The sequence below is a fragment of the Phoca vitulina genome, unplaced genomic scaffold (assembly GCF_004348235.1).
Source record: "Phoca vitulina isolate PV1807 unplaced genomic scaffold, GSC_HSeal_1.0 scaffold41, whole genome shotgun sequence".
Classification (NCBI taxonomy): domain Eukaryota; kingdom Metazoa; phylum Chordata; class Mammalia; order Carnivora; family Phocidae; genus Phoca; species Phoca vitulina.
Window position 1 is genome coordinate 4,395,037 of NW_022589744.1, and position 10,448 is coordinate 4,405,484.

Consider the following 10,448-nt stretch of genomic DNA (forward strand, 5'->3'; position numbering starts at 1 on the left):
CATTTATTTTGGGACATTTCCACTGGTGAACCAAATGAACACTGAATGCTCAAGTTTTCCAACCTTTTGGTGGGGCGGTGGGAGGAATCCCAAGGGGGCATTTATCTGCTATTCTTTGATTCCCTTAACATCTCCTCTCCCCTTCAAAGAGTTAAAAAAAAAAAAAAAGTTTCCATGACGTGATTAAAAAGACATCATTTGCAAGCTTCTGAGAGATTCTTCACTTGGTGAATGCATTTACTTTCTAGAAGATCAAATTCCTTGCAATAATTTCATGGCAATTAATCTTGTGCTTAAATGATAATCCTATAATTAGAAGCAATTAAAATCCTGCACAAGAATGACCCGCTCAGTCAAGGTCAATGTCCCCGTATGCTAATGGCATAATCTTGAAAGAAGCCCCAGAATTGTTTCTCTTCCCCCCCTCCCACTCTCTTCCTAGGAATGCAGGCATTCAAAGCCCATCTTTAAGAATCCAAAAAAAAAAAAAGAATGCATTTTCATCTGTTGAAGGGTATCTCGGCTCTTTCCACAGTTTGGCTATTGCGGACATTGCTGCTATGAACATTGGGTGCACATGGCCCTTCTTTTCACTACATCTGTGTCTTTGGGGTAAATACCCTGGAGTGCAATTGCTGGGTCATAGGGTAGCTGAATTTTTAATTTTTTGAGGCATCTCCACACGGTTTTCCAAAGTGGCTGTATCAACTTGCATTCCCACCAACAGTGTAAGAGGGTTCCCCTTTCTCCACAACCTCTCCAACATCTGTTGTTTCTTGCCCTGTCAATTTTATTTATTTATTTTTTTTTTAAAGAGTTTATTTATTTATTCATGAGAGACAGAGAGAGAGAGAGAGAAGCAGAGGGAGAAGCAGGCTCCCAAGGAGCAGGGAGCCCGATGCGGCACTCAATCCCAGCACCCTGGGATCATGACCTGAGCCGAAGGCAGATGCTTAACCATCTGAGCCACCCAGGCGCCTGCCCTGTCAATTTTAAAGATTATGTGGTCCATATATACAATGGAATATTACTCAGCCATCAGAAAGGATGAATACCCACCATTTGCGTCAACATGGATGGGACTGGAGGAGATTATTCTAAGTCAAATAAGTCAAGCAGAGAAAGTCAATTATCATATGGTTTCACTTACTTGTGGAACATAAGGAATAGCATGGAGGACATTAGGAGAAGGAAGGTAAAAATGAAGGGGGGGAAATCGAAGGGAGAGATGAACCATGAAAGACTATGGACTCTGAGAAACAAACTGAAGGTTTTAGAGGGGAGGGGGGTGGGGGGATGGGTTAGCCCGGTGATGGGTATTAAGGAGGGCACATACTGCATGGAGCACTGGGTGTTATACGAAAACAATGAATCATGGAACACTACATCAAAAACTAATGATGTATTTTATGGTGACTAACATAACGTAATAAAAATTAAAAAAAAAAAAAAGAAAGACTGCATTTTCATGGCAGGAACCACTGATGCCAAAGTGGTTGGATGACTGAGGTCCCTGTCAAGAATCCAGGGGCTTAAGATCATCTTAAGCAGGAGACACAGAAGCCACATCACTCTGAGCTTGGATACCAGCATATTTTAAGACAAAGGCACACACTGCACTAAGAAAATGCCACACGGATTTTGCCCTTTGCCCCAGTCTTGCTGCCTCCCATGGATATCCAGTGACTAAGCAGCCAGCGTGGAAAGCTATGTCTGAGCCGCTGCACAGAGAACCGGTCAGGAGAGCCGGCTGCTAGTTAGGACGCACTTGACATTGAGCTCGGCTACCGACTGGCCAGGATGAGGTACAACAGTCGGGATGTAAATAATGATGTGTTTCTTTGGAGAGGATGAACCTCTTTCTTGGCTGATACGTGTTTTTCGGAAGGATCCCAGAAGTCACATGGCTTCACGAATTAGGATCATTTTATTTATTTATTTTTTTATTTTTTTATTTTTTTAAAGATTTTGTTTGTTTATTTATTTATTTGACAGAGAGAGAGAAACAGCATGAGAGGGGATAGGGTCAGAGGGAGAAGCAGGCTCCCCGCCGAGCCGGGAGCCCGATGCGGGACTCGATCCCAGGACTCCGGGATCATGACCTGAGCCGAAGGCAGTCGCTTAACCAACTGAGCCACCCAGGCGCCCGAATTAGGATCATTTTAACTTGAACCAGACATAAGGTCAAAATGGGAAGAGTTGCTTGGATCTAAGAGTACATGGTATAAAGCCAAGTGAATTTTTTAATTCTGTGCCTACTGGAGACTTCTATCATCATCATCTGCTCAACAAACACATTAGGGCACAAATTCGAGGCACTGGGCCGGATATGAGAGGTAAGACACCATCTCTGTCCTCGAAGGGCTAATGGTCTGCTAGAGGGACATTAACGTGCAGACAAACATAAATGAAATCATATTATAGACATTATACAAGGTGTGGGGGGAAATGTGTTCGATTTTAGGTAAGCTATAAAATTCGAGGAGAGGCTTCCTGAAGGTATCTGGAGCGGAGTGTTAAAAAGATGTTCCCGAGGGAGTGGGGGACACGGCATAAACAAAGGTGAGGAGGTGGGAAACAGCCTGCCCACTGGGCAAACAGCACATAGCTTTCTTTACGATTGGAACAGAGTGTCAAGGGGTGGGGGTGGGGCATCAGGAATAAGACCTGGGGGGGCAGGCAAGGTACTGGCTGCTGAAGGGGTGACACGCAGACATGGGACACCTGATGTTTAGGAATCGCCCATCAAGGAAGAAGACAAAGTAGATAAATCCCTTGAAAACATGCCAAGAAGCCATCACCTAGAAGCATACCCATTGGAATGGGGCAACCTGTGGGCGCTCTTCTGGTATAAGCATGCTACTACTCGTTTTTAGCTTAGAGACTGTGCCTGTTTTCTTTTGCAAACTCTTTTGCAAATGTTAAGCACCAGCAAACTCAAGGCAGGTGACTGCCAGAGATGGGTTCTTCCAAGACTGTGGGAATGGGAGAGGGAGGATGGGTCTGCAATGGCAAAGAACCAGAGCCAGTAAGGAAATGCTGGGGGTGGCAGAGTGAGAAAGGCCGGGGGCAGGACCCACGTCTGGCTGACTCGTGCACCATCAGAACACATCCCGAGGGGGTATTTGTTTCCATCCTTCTTTGCCCATTTTAATTCTTTTTCAGCCAGATTCCCTGCTGCCATGTTTGTTTGTTTGTTTTTAAGACTTTATTTATTTATGTGAGAGAGAGAGAATAAGAAAGAGAGAGCATGAGAGGGGGGAGGGTCAGAGGGAGAAGCAGACTCCCCGCTGAGCAGGGAGCCCGATGCGGGACTCGATCCCGGGACTCCAGGATCACGACCTGAGCCGAAGGCAGTTGCTCGACCAACTGAGCCACCCAGGCGCCCCTCCTGCTGCCATGTTTATTTCCAGCCATTATCTAAGCCCTGGGGGATGGAGGCTGGGGGAATGATGACAGACCCTCGCTCGCCAGGGTGTCAATGGCCCCCTAGTAATTACAGGGGCCGCAGGACCAGCACAGAGCAGTCTCACCTGCTAACTGCAGGACTGACATGTGAGGCTGCAGACACCTGAGCGCCAGTACGGGCCACATCCATGCTAGCACACAAGCTTCCCTCGGCAGGGCCAGGGGTCGGCTGCGCGAGGGAGTGGGAGGCGCGTGCCTGGGCGCTGGGGGTGGGGCGCTCTCCACTCAGCAGCTGTGTGACCTTGGGCAGGCCCAGGAGCTCTCGCAGCCTGCTTCCTTGGTTACACAGCGACGATAATGATAGCCCTTTTCTTGAAGCGTTGCTGTGATGAATATATCACAACGTTAATATATAGAAAGGCTTCCCATCAGAGCCTGGTACACGGAAGGTACTTAAGTGGATGTTGGTTTCTCTTCTCACAGGACCTAGGCACTCAAGAAACACCAGCAGCTTCTCTGGTTTGCTCTCATGTCTCCTTTTCCACATCTGCTGCTTGTGTTTTGACTGGTTGGCAGTCCACTAGCATCCCCATCGGGAGCTCTGATGTTAGCTCACCTTGGGGCTTCCTTCTAGCTGAGAGTGATCTCTACAGACAGCAAAAAAAGTTCCAATTTATCATCGCCCGACGTTCTGGAGGTTTGGTTTAAACAATTTCAAACCAAACCAACAGTGTAGTGGAAAGAACAGTACATCGAATACCTATATACCCTTCACCCAGATTCTCGATCGATCGATCGACCCATCCATCCATCCATCTATTTTAGATTCGCTATGAACATTTTGCCACACAAGCTTTCTGTGTGTACGTACCTACATGTATTTTCAGCTCTTTGGTTTTTTTGTTTTTACCAAACCATTTGTAGGTGAGTTGCAGACATCAGCACTGCCCTTCAAAAGCACATCACCATTATCACCCAGAAATTTCACACTGATATAAAAACATTATCTAAAATACCATCCAGATTCACATTCCCCACCTCAGCCCCCCACTGTCACCCAAAACCCTTTATAGTTGTCTTTTTTAGATCCAGGATCCAATCAAGTATTACAGGTTGCACTTGGTTGCTATGTCTCCACATTCCTTTACTCAAGAACCATTTTTGTTTCTTGGGACAGTGGCATTTTTGTTTCTTGGGACAGTGTTTTTGTTTCTTGGGACGGTGGCATTTTTGAAAAGTCCAGACTGGTTAACAAGCAGAATGTCCCAATATCTGGATTTATCTGCTTCCCCCTCCCCCTCTCATGATTAGATTCAGGTTATAAGATTTTGGCAAAAATACTTGATAGGCAATATCATGTACCTTCTATTACATCACATTAGGAGGCCTACCCTTCCAGTCTGAGCTACGATCAGAACCGGAAGCACTGGTGTGGAGTCATTACCTCCGTCTGCTGCAAGAGCTGAGAAAGAGTAACACCCCAGAAGCAATGAGCACCCCAGCACCCAGACCATGGATTCTTATTTCCCAGTTTTAAAAAAAAAAAAAATACCCAGGGCCACTCAGAGATATTAAGTGCAAGGTGGGCTCTTCTGTTCCAGAAAGAAATGAAGTGCTAAAAAGAAAAAAACAAAACTGACGGGTTACGTCAAAAGGACAGAGAGCCAGTTTGAAGGGGCTCCCACTGGCTGTATTTTGAACAATTTGAACATAAAAAATTGACAGTAGGAAAGAACTCATGAGCCCAAATTGCTACTTTAAAAAATGTAGGGGAGGGGCGCCTGGGTGGCTCAGATGGTCACGCGTCTGCCTTCAGCTCAGGTCATGATCCCAGGGTCCTGGGATCGAACCCCACATCGGGCTCCTGGCTCAGCGAGGAGCCTGCTTTTCCCTCTCCCTCTGCCTCTCTCCCTGCTCATGCTTTCTCTCTGTCTCAAATGAATAAATAAAATCTTTAAAAAAAAAAAAAAAATGTAGGGGAGGGGTCCCTGGGTGGCTCAGTCAGTTAAGCATCTGACTCTTGATTTCAGCTCAGGTCTTGATGTCAGGGTCATGAGTTCGACGTAGGGGAGAGGTAAAGGAAAAGCTTTTCTTTCAGATGAATGCCAGAAAATGATCATAGAAGGAACTGCAGAATTAGAAAGTCACATTGTACAACCATCAGTGTAATAATTGATTATGACCCATCCATGGATGCTAAAACCACTGGGTGGAAGATTGCTGGTCTCCAAGTATGACATCCAGATTCCTTATTATTTAACAGAAAAGGGTACCCTTGTAGCGGAGGGATCTGATGAAAATACCTGAACTAGGTGATCAAATGTATTATCCCCAAAATGGATAATCGGAAGATACTCGAGGTAAGCAGCTCCTTGCTGACCTCCTCTCTCTATCCCAACCCACAGACCAGCTACATCAGCTGCATCACCTGCCATGTGCCCGAGCTGGATCCAAATCCCACAGCCAAGATTTTATTTTATAGAAATTACCTCTGAGTAATACCTTTTCCTTTAAGCAAGCAGCTAGGTCCAGCTCCTTGCTGGCAGCCCCACACTGATTATTATATCCCACAAGCCTGTCTGCCATTGGGAAAAGCATCCCTATAAAGCTTTTGGGCAATCAGTAGTGGGCTACCTGCTCTGCCCCCTTTCCCAGCAGTGACAAAGAAAAGTCAAGGGTCACTGTGAACCTCGGGGTGAGGCCCAGAGTTCAGGCTAGGAGACTGATGCCCTATCCTTGAAAACACAACCAACTGGAACTTAAAATCCTCCTGTTTGAAAAAGAGATATTTAACCTTACTACATGACCCCTAAGAACAGTACAATCTGTGAACTATGAGGACTATAGCCCGGATTCCTTGAAAACGGAAATAAATTTCCCTCCGGCTCTCCCCACCTCACACTCCAAATTCTCTGAGTCCTGGACTGTGCGAGCTTCCTAAACACACCATGCCCTTCCCCGGCGCTGCATCTTTATCTGAAATGTCCTCCTGGCTTCCCTGTCACTGGCTACACGGAGCCGTCTGCAGCTTCCGCAGGGTGGGTGAGGCATGGCTCACCCCAGCTCCCGCTGCACTTAGAGGTACCTGGCAAAACAATGAATCGTGGATCACTACATCAAAAACTAACGATGTATTGTATGGTGACTAACATAACATAATAAAAAAAAAAAGAAAAATAAATAAAGGCACCTGGCATACCCACCCGGTCGTCCCTTTTTTATGTCTTAATCCATCCCCCCACCCCACAAAGACCACACATTCCACAATAAGGGCCGTGTCTTAATTATCTTTGCTTCCTTGGCACCTTGAGAGAGCCGAAGACATGCTCAATAAGTATATAATGAATGGGTGAATCGAAGAATCAATGATTGTTACCCAAAGCTGAGTCTCACCGCCTTGACTGTGTAGGCTCCACGCTCATAAGATGGAAAAACACACAGAGGGAATATTATTGCTTCATCACAATACCGTGATGACCAGTCTCGATGGCCGGGGTGGTGAGACACGGGCACCGAACTGCAAACTGCCCTAGAAGGCAGACCGTTTGCTGCAAGGAGCCTCAGATCCGGCCCCGAGCCTTCCCCTCCCCCTCGGAACTCACAGGAGAACTTCGATCTCCAAGCCAAATTAACCACCCAGAGTATTTGAGAAAAATGAGATTCTTCTGCAGAATAATCTGTTTGTGGGAGACATGTGTTCCTGGAGCAGCTGTAAAGCATGATATTTTTTCCATTTACTTACAACATTAAATTGAAAATTTGTTTCCATGAGGGAATTCTTTTTTTTTTTACCATTCCTCCAAAAACCAAATAAAAAAGCACCAAGAATGTAGAAAACCTATTAAAATCGCCTATTGAAAGAAATAAAAATGACACTGTTCAGATAACATCAGCACCACTGCCCAGAGGCAAAAAAATAAAAATATACCACTAAAACGGAGGCCTTTCCCATAAATACCATACTGATCTAGAAAGGAAACTCATCTCTGATTTCAAAAGGCTGATTTCTGTTTTACTTTATTTACTTTTATTTACTTTACTTTGGGAATTATGTTCAATTTGAGCGATTCTGCACAGGTAAAATGGAGCTGAGCTAATCTAACCATCAACACAGCTGCTCAGGGGTTAAGTGCATTTTTGAAGATAACACTTGCATTTGGACATAAGCTCTGCTCGTTATGGTTCGTTGTTTACACCTGCATTCTCATTAAAGCCAGGCTGCTTCCGCCATTCCATCTGGGCCCTTTACTGGAACTCTTCTTCCTCTGCCTGTCAAATAACTGCGGTTCTCAGTTCCCTTCTCCACGATTACCGTTTAGCACCCACCTAATCAAGCATTTAATTTTGCATGCACTTGGACTGTCCATTAATTCCTTCATGAGTTCCTTTTTTGCTCCCCTGGTTTTAATCTCTCATTGGGACCTTCTGTACCCTCACAGAACCTGTGGAATGCTGAACAGGGGTTTGGTGAATATTTATGGGTTTGCTATTTATTCAAAAGAAGACTCTTTAATTAATATGAGAGAATGGGGAGGTTCACAGCCTTGGGACTGAAAGCAAGGGTCAGACGCGGATTCAAGCTCCAGCACCGTTGCTTTCTACCTTATAACTTGGAACAATGTCTTCCTTTCTCTCAGCTCATTTGCACATCTCAAAATTGAGGATAATAATAGCACTTTATGGCATTGTTTGAGGGGTCAATGAAACAAGGAATAAAAAGCACTTAGCACAAAGAAAGGTCCAGTCTCATGAACAGTAAGTACGTACCAAGCACCCAATGCGTGGTAGCTATTGTTATTGAAGACATGCCTCCCGACAAATCTGTGCCTGAACTATTGGGTTAGGAGGCTGGGCAGGTCATGCAGGAGAGGGAGTGGTTGGCAGCTTCTGCTTTGCTTTGTATCCCCGGCAGTCTTTTCATACTGGATTAAGAGAAGTCTGGTGTCTTCTCTTTGGCTCTTTAAAATAATTTCTAGTGATCACTACAGGTACACAGATATTTTTTTTTTTTTTTTTTTACAAATTTACCAGGTAGGATTTAAAAATGTATCTACTTTGAGGGGCCCCTGGGTGGCTCAGTCGGTTAAGCATCTGCCTTCATTCAGGTCAGGATCCTGGGGTCCTGGGATCGAGTCCGCATCGGGCTCCCTGCTCAGCTTGGGGGGGGGGCGGTTGTCTGCCCCTTGCCCCAGCTCATGCTCTCTCTCACTCCTCTCCCTCAAATAAATAAATAAAATCTTTAAAAAAAAAAAAATGTGTCTACCTTGATACTTACCCTATGGATATAAAGAAATATTAATATTTCTTTAGGAGGACTGGGTGAAGGGAACCCTGTACTACTTCCGAAATTTTTTTTTATTTGTACCATGAGCTCTACTTGTTATGGTTTATTATTTATATTTGTGTTCCCACTACATCAAAGTTAATTCTGATTCTGATTATCTAAAATTACTCTAAATTAGGAGTTTAATACAAATGATTACCTATTAGTTACCTCCTTGAGTTTTGCTTTCCATACTTAGGATTACATTTCCTTCACACAAATAACAACCATATTTTAAACATAGATTTGCTATGGATTGAATTATGTGTCCTCCCAGAATTCATATGTTGAGCCCCTAACCCCTAAGGTAATGGGAACCCCTGGCCCCTTGAATATGGGGCCTTGTGGAAATAATTAAGTCATGAGAGTGTGTCTTTTAGACACACCAAAGCGCTTGCTTCCTCTCTCTTTCCATCCCCAAGTGAAGACGCAGCTAGACAACCACCTACGAACCAAAAAGGAGAGTCCTCACCAGGAACCAAATTAGCAGCACCTGGATCTTGGACTTCCCAGCTTCCAGAACTGTGATCAATAAATGTTTGTGTTTAAGCCACCCGGTCTATAGTATTTATGACAGCATCCAGAACTAAGACAACGTCCCAGTTCTTATTGATACTAACACTGAAATACCTTAATCTCTACTTATTAGCAATTAAACATTTAACTATTAAATGTACCACCTGCTTGACTTTGGGCCAGCCACATAATTTCTTGGTGCCTTCATCTCTAAAGTAAGGATAATAAAGTAAACTTCCAGCTAGGTTTAGAGAACTATGCGACGTGCTCAGAAAGTGCCCCTTTTGTGGGGACCACTCGTGTCGGCTGCTGTTGCCACTGTTATTAAACTCTTGCTGGATTCATATCCACAGAGCGGAGCTGTATCTATGCAAAGCACTTTAGACGGATTCTCAAGACGCCTGGCCTAGACTGTTGCTCTAAGTTAGACCCGTTGGCTTTCACGTGTGGAAGATCTATGTCTACTTCAGTGAAGGGTGCTGTCTCCTAGGCTGATTCTGCAGAGTCATGAATCAACTCTTGGCCATGGCGGGGCAATGAGCATACAGGTCCGAGGACAACACTCCTCATTGTGCTGCAGGACGAGGCCTGACCTTCCTCGTCCGTGTACCATATGCCCCCACAGGGCCTGGGGCGTCTGGGGCTATGAGCTTCTCAAGGCTCAGAGAAGACCGTGGAAAACTCAAGCAGCACTGTATGGTTGCGGCTTTTATTATGGGAGAAGGCACGGCGCAGGTCCAGTGTGCTTTGCTGTATTCAGAAACAACATGAATGAGGGCTGAGCCTTTAGAAACTCTCGCCAGGGCATTCTTGTCTAGCAGTGAGCTCTGCCCCTCACCGTTAAGCTCCGACCGGTCCCCCGCGAGGTCTATTATACTGCCCACAGCAGCAGCTTGATAGCAGAGAAAAAACAGGGAAATGTTTAGCCAATAGGCCTTCTAACTTTCTGCTTCCAAATCCCTTGCCGCATACTGCTTTCTGGTCATTTTCTCCCAAGCTGCATGCTCCCTGCCCCCCATACAGGACTTTGACCAGGTGGGAGCCTCAGCAGAGAAGAGAACGAGTGTAAGGCTGGGGCCCTGGCTGCCGGCCCGGAGGACAGAGCGGACCCCACCGACAGCGTCAGTCCAATGTCAGTCAGTCCCTGCTTCCCACCCCCCCCCCCCCCCCCCCCCCCCCCCCCCCCCCGCCCCCCCGCCCC

General features: G+C 45.6%; 1 protein-coding gene across 2 annotated transcripts in view; it reads right to left on the reverse strand.

The window, feature by feature from the left end:
• The window catches only part of PRKCA (protein kinase C alpha), a 386,444-nt gene that overhangs the window by 107,274 nt on the left and 268,722 nt on the right, over positions 1 to 10,448 (reverse strand). The gene's annotated exons all lie outside the window — the stretch shown is intronic.